Raw genomic sequence first — 6,117 nt, forward strand, 5'->3', positions numbered from 1 at the left:
AGTATTTTTTATGCAATAAAAAATATTCAGAAGAAAACTGGGTGGTCATATAGCAGTTTCCGCCACTGTATGCCCATAGGTTTTTCCTAGGTATTATAAAATAGTCCTCTTCCCTAACAAAATTTTGAGGTGGGCGCGACTCATCATTAGTGGTCGCCTAGGACTCGGGGAGCCCGCTAATCAGCTTCTCAATGACAGCCTCGGCTCAGGGTTTGAATGTCAGCCTCTGGGCAGCTTGCTAGCTCCGTATGACTCGGCTCGGCCAGCCCTTGTCATACTCTCAGGCGACTATGAAGTCGGAAAGGAGTTTCTGACTAGAAACTTATTTCGATCGGTTGGCCAAGCAGACCCAGTGTAGTGTTAGCCATTTTTGCAACTTTTATTTGTATTAAAATAATAATTTACCTTTACCTTGGCAACACCGTTAGGAAGTTAACGTCACGCACACAATTTTCTCGTTGATCATTATCGTTTGGCTGATCCCCGCTGCAGATACGCACGTTGCCAAGGGTATTATTATTTACACTATTTTTCCATATTTTAATACTTATATTCAAAGCCCACCTTGTTATTCATTTTCACTGCATTAAAATCTCAGTTCAAGTCTCTTTCATTTACAATTTTGTTGGTTTACTGTGTGGGTAATGACTGGTACTTACCCCAGACCAGAATAACTTTGCGACGACTATAGAGACTATTCGGCCGAAGTCTGGGTGGTCCCCCAATTTTGATAGGGTTATTAGGTTGGTCTAAAATCTAGCATTATTTAGGTGAGTGAGTAACTAACTTCTACTAAGGTTAACGAAGAATAAAACTCTTACTAACTTTTGAAACATAAACTCTTATTAGGTTATTGAAATCCAAACCTTTATCAATTTACTGATTAAACAAACATATTTATATAGAGTTACTGAAAATCCAAAATTACATATTAATTATCTGATATATAATTTCTCATCAAGGTAAGATTCGCATCAAGGTGAGGTTCTCCCCAGTGAAAATTTACAGACGCGGCAGCTTCTGATTTGGGATACCAGAAGCTGGGGCGACTCTAAATTTTGTTAGGGTCGACCCCTCCAGCGCAAATGACGTTGACGAAATAACAGTAAATCAAAGGTATTTCAACGATAGATTGGTTAGAGTTATTAGTTTATCAGGTGATTATAAAGACTTGAATGGGCCGGGCCATCTTAAGAGGTTAGATGCCGACGACCCAGACTGGAAAATTCGTCAGCGTCGCACAGGATGTCGATGGAGTTTTCGTCTTTCAAGCGACTGTATCGAACCTACCCGGTGCTGGGATATGAAAAAAACTATGTTAGAGGTTGGTTTTCAAAACCAGTATAAAGTTAGTGATGTAAAATTACATAATATATAGTGATCGCCGCATCATAACATCCTATATGTACCTTCAACATCCTTAGCATCCTTGCTAGATGTACCTTCATGATGTTAAGATTTTCCAACACATCTATTAGTTGTGAATTCGTATAAGGGATCATGAGAATATATCATAACAGATATTGGGATTACATAAAACATATCGAGGATATATCAATACATCAATTTGGTCCTACATCGTACCATTAATGTTGTATTTACATTATTATATCTATTTTACGATCACATCAAAGTACAAATTATCAAGATGTCATCCCATCTAGTCGTCTACACACACATACAAACAACTTACCGGTCACAATGCCAATGTCAGTGCCAATGCCTGTCGCAGAGTCGGTAGTTGTCGACGTGGTAGTTGTCGAAGTGGTTGTGGTAGTGGCTTCCACCGCAGTGGTACTCGAACTTTGGCCGAAAGTCTCTCCAGTTGGCAACCCGTAGGCAACCGCGACGTTTCCTCCGTTGCGTGCGAAGTTTCTTCCGGCACCAACGACGAAATTCGCATGGAACGTAAGCGTTTCGACGTACTTCACCAGACCGGCGACGGTGATGACAAAACCGGGGTAGGAACAACCGCCGTCTTCTGCTGTCCACGTCACGTCGAAGTTGTTGTTCACATCAAAGGTTGCTGCCACTGTCAGTACTTTGAATGAACCTGTAGTGGGGAATAAATGACTATATACTTCGTGGAAATGACTATTGTCACTGTCAGTACTTTGAATGAACCTGTAGTGGGGAATAAATGACTATATACTTCGTGGAAATGACTATTGTCACTGTCAGTACTGTGAATGAACCTGTAGTGGGGAATAAATGACTATATACTTCGTGGAAATGACTATTGTCACTGTCAGTAATGTGAATGAACCTGTAGTGGGGAATAAATAACTATATACATCGTGGAAATGACTATTGTCACTGTCAGTACTTTGAATGAACCTGTTGTGGGGAATAAATGACTATATACATCGTGGAAATGACTATATTTATACTCCTATAAATATAATCATTATATTAGTATTACATTATAAGTATAGTCACATCAAAGGTTGCGTTCACTGTTAGTACTTTGAACGAACCTGTTGAGGGGAATAAATGACTTTACTGTTGAGTGGAATAAATTACTATAAACATCGTGTAAATGACTATATTTATACTCTTACTTATAAAGCAAATAATCATAAATACCTGAGCCTCGTATAGAAACGTGGTTAAAATCCCAGCAAGAATCAGGATTAAGATGGCTACACAACTTCCTTACAGATAACGTACAAGCTGTCGCAATTGGAAACTCGAAATCGAGAGAAGCGAAGGTGAAAAGCGGAGTTCCATAGGGCTCAGTGCTTGGACCGATCCTCTTCCTCATCCACATTGCCGACACCGATTCAGAACTCACCCACGCATCTACATCGTCATTTGCGGACGATACAAGAGTGCTGATGAAGATCACAGATGACCTAGACTGCCAGAAGTTACATGATGACTTTTCGACAATCTACGATTGAGCCTTAATGAACAATATGCAGTTCAACGGCACCAAGTTTGAAGTGATAATATACAGAGTTGGCACAGAGACCGGGGATGGCACATCGCTACTTGGCATCAGATGGCACAGAAATTGAGGAGAAGCAACTAGTTCGAGATCTCGAAGTGTTGATGAGTAACGAAGAACCTTTCGATGCCCATATCGAGGAAATAGTCGTGCGAAGCAGGCAAGGGATGGGGTGCATCTGGCAGACATTTCGAAAGAGGAAGCAGCACCAATGATTACACTCTTATGACCCCTAGTGCTCCTCAATCTTGAGTATTGCTGTCAATTTTGGGCGCCGCTCAAGGCGGGTGTGGTGCGGAAACTGGAGTCAGCCCAGCGGACCTTCACATCCAGGATCAGCGGTATGAAGGAGCTGAAGCAGGACTACTGGGGAAGATTGAAACACATGGGGCTGTACTCACTGGAGAGAAGAAGAGAGAGATATATCATATACCTGAAAGATGATAACCGGACTGGCTCCCAATTCAGAGAGTGAGACATCCAAAATAGTGACATATTACATCGAAAGGAGAGGGAGACTTCCCACCGAAATTGGGCTGGACCAGAGTTGGGTTGGACTAATCTATCGCACCCACCGAAATTGGGCTGGACCAGAGTTGGGTTGGACTAATCTATCACACCCACCGAAATTGGGCTGGACCAGAGGTGGGTTGGCCTGGTAGATGACTACGGGGTTTGCCGCTGCTGCCTGCTGGTTAGCGCATGAGAAACTCGGCACAGTTGTGTTGTAGGTGAGGCAGGTGGTACCATTGAAGGACAGGGTGGAGTGTCCTGCGAAGTTAGCGGAGGTTAGGATTCAGAGCAGAAATCAACAGCGATCGTAGCAACAGGGCAGGTTCGGAGCAAGCTTGAAGCAGGCTTGGAGCAGGCTTGAAGCAGGCTTGAAGCAGGCTTGAAGCAGGCTTGAAGAAGGCTTGAAGCAGGCTTGAAGCAGGCTTGAAGCAGGCTTGAAGCAGGCTTGGAGCAGGATCGAGCATTGCAGCCTCACGCCAGTAAGTTCGAAGCAGGATCTAAGCTGCCAGCGCCGGAAGGAGACGAATGGCAGCACGGAATTTCATTTATTGAAATGGGTCTCAAAAGGGACATGTCTGCCAAATGCCTGCTCATCGACTGCTTCTAGCCTGCCCTGCACGGCGCCGACCCGGCTCAAACATTCCGTTACATTTTCACTGACTTGCGGCCGTTAGTAATGACGTTGTTTCATAGCTGCATTTGCCAGCTATTATTGCAGGCGATTAGTACTAGATTAATACTTTATGTCCAGAGAACTTATTATAACATGTACATGTACTTATTATTACCGGCCACGGCGGCAGCGTTGACGCAGTTACCACTGGAACAAATGTTACTGGAACAAATGTTGCTGGAACAAATGTTACTGGAACAAATGTTGCTGGAACAAATGTTACTGGAACAAATGTTACTAGAATAAATGCTACTGGAACAAATGTTGCTCGAACAAATGTTACTGGAACAAATGCTACTGGAACAAATGGTGAACAGATCTGTTACTGTTCAACAGGTGCAGCAATACTTAAAAATAAATTTTTAGAGGCAACGTTTCTAAACACTTCTGAAGAATCCAGTGTCTTTGATGTTGCATATGTACAATGAATTTATAATTGTATTTTTATATATCAAAAAATTAGTTTTCAACATTTTTTTAATATTTAAATTTTTTTAACATATCAAAATTATTTCTTCTGTCAACTGATTCATAAATTGTCTCTGACTTGTCTGAAAAAAGTGTGCAAAAAGTGTGCAAAAATTGTGCAAAATTTCAGGTCGATTGGAGAGGTAGAAGTGTGTTAAATATTGATTACAAGATTTGTAGAAGAAAAAATTACTTTTATTTTTTTTAATAATGAGAATTTTTTTTTATTTATAAAATTATTTATTCTGTCAATTGATTCATGCATTGTCTCCAACTTTACGCAAGTGTGCAAAATTTCGGATCGATTGCAGAGGTAGAAGTGTGTTAAATATCGATTATAAGATTTGTAGCAGACAGACATACAGACAGACAAACAAACAAGAAGTGAAGTTAAAGAGAAGTGTTGTAAAAAAGTACAGTGCATTTGTAATGACCCAAATAATTAGAAAATTTCTAACAAACCACTGAATTTATATGGCCAAACCATGCAAAATAATCGAACAAATAGTTTATTATAGTATGTGTTTAAATTCAACATTGCACTTTAGTTTCGAGCTGCTTTTTACAGACAGTGTACCTTTGCTAGCTTCATAACTATAACTAGCTTCATAACTATAACTAGCTTCATAACTATAACTAGCTTCAAAACTATAACTAGCTTCATAACTATAACTAGCTTCATAACTATAACGCTATATGTAACTCTGAACTGTCATCAGTGAACGCTATATGTAACTCTGAACTGGTTAAGGACAGATTAAGGACAGGTTAAGGACAGGTTAAGGACAGGTTACAGGTACAAGTTACCTCTCTATTTACAATTAAAAACCACTTTATTTTGTATTGCTAAAAAATATTTTATTTTAAACTAGCCTCTGATGAGTAACTGAAATAATCAATGCAAAGTCCGTAGACTTCAGCTGAATGGTACGCTGTAGCTAATATAAGCAGAATATACGGCAGAGCAGCTATAAGTCATATAGGCAGAATATACGGCAGAGCAGCTGAGTAATATAGGCAGAATATACGGCAGAGCAGCTATAAGTAATATAGGCAGAATATACGGCAGAGCAGTTGAATAATATAGGCAGAATATAGGCATCGCTACCTAAATAATTTTATAGGCCTAGTAAACGTACATTATACCAACTAGACAACTTTTTAGTTCACTAACTACTAGCGATAAGGGATATATAAATTATTAGTTAAATGTTAAAGTAACATATATAACATATGTGAAATTTATAACATATTATAGGCTTTATATTGTACACTATATACTATTCATTATACTATTATATTATATTATACTATACTATACTATACTATAGTATACTATACTATACTATACTATAGTATAGTATAGTATAGTATATGTATATGTAACGCTGCTGTAACATGTAACGCTGCTGTAACATGTCATGTAACGCTGCTGTAACATGTCATGTAACGCTGCTGTAACATGTCATGTAACGCTGCTGTAACATGTCATGTAACGCTGCTGTAACATGTC

The 6,117-nt window shown here is 39.6% G+C and overlaps 1 long non-coding RNA gene across 1 annotated transcript; it reads right to left on the bottom strand.

Moving 5' to 3' along the window:
* Positions 1–859: 859 nt before the first annotated feature.
* LOC108666172 lies at positions 860–4,279 on the bottom strand. Its single transcript, XR_001930480.2, has 4 exons — positions 4,252–4,279; positions 3,575–3,721; positions 1,694–2,053; positions 860–1,296 (listed from the first exon to the last, which is right to left on the bottom strand). It is a non-coding gene; the product is annotated as an uncharacterized LOC108666172 (long non-coding RNA).
* Between the last annotated feature and the right edge of the window lie 1,838 nt (positions 4,280–6,117).

This window comes from Hyalella azteca, unplaced genomic scaffold, assembly GCF_000764305.2.
Source record: "Hyalella azteca isolate HAZT.00-mixed unplaced genomic scaffold, Hazt_2.0.2 contig3869, whole genome shotgun sequence".
Taxonomy (NCBI): Eukaryota; Metazoa; Arthropoda; class Malacostraca; order Amphipoda; family Hyalellidae; genus Hyalella; species Hyalella azteca.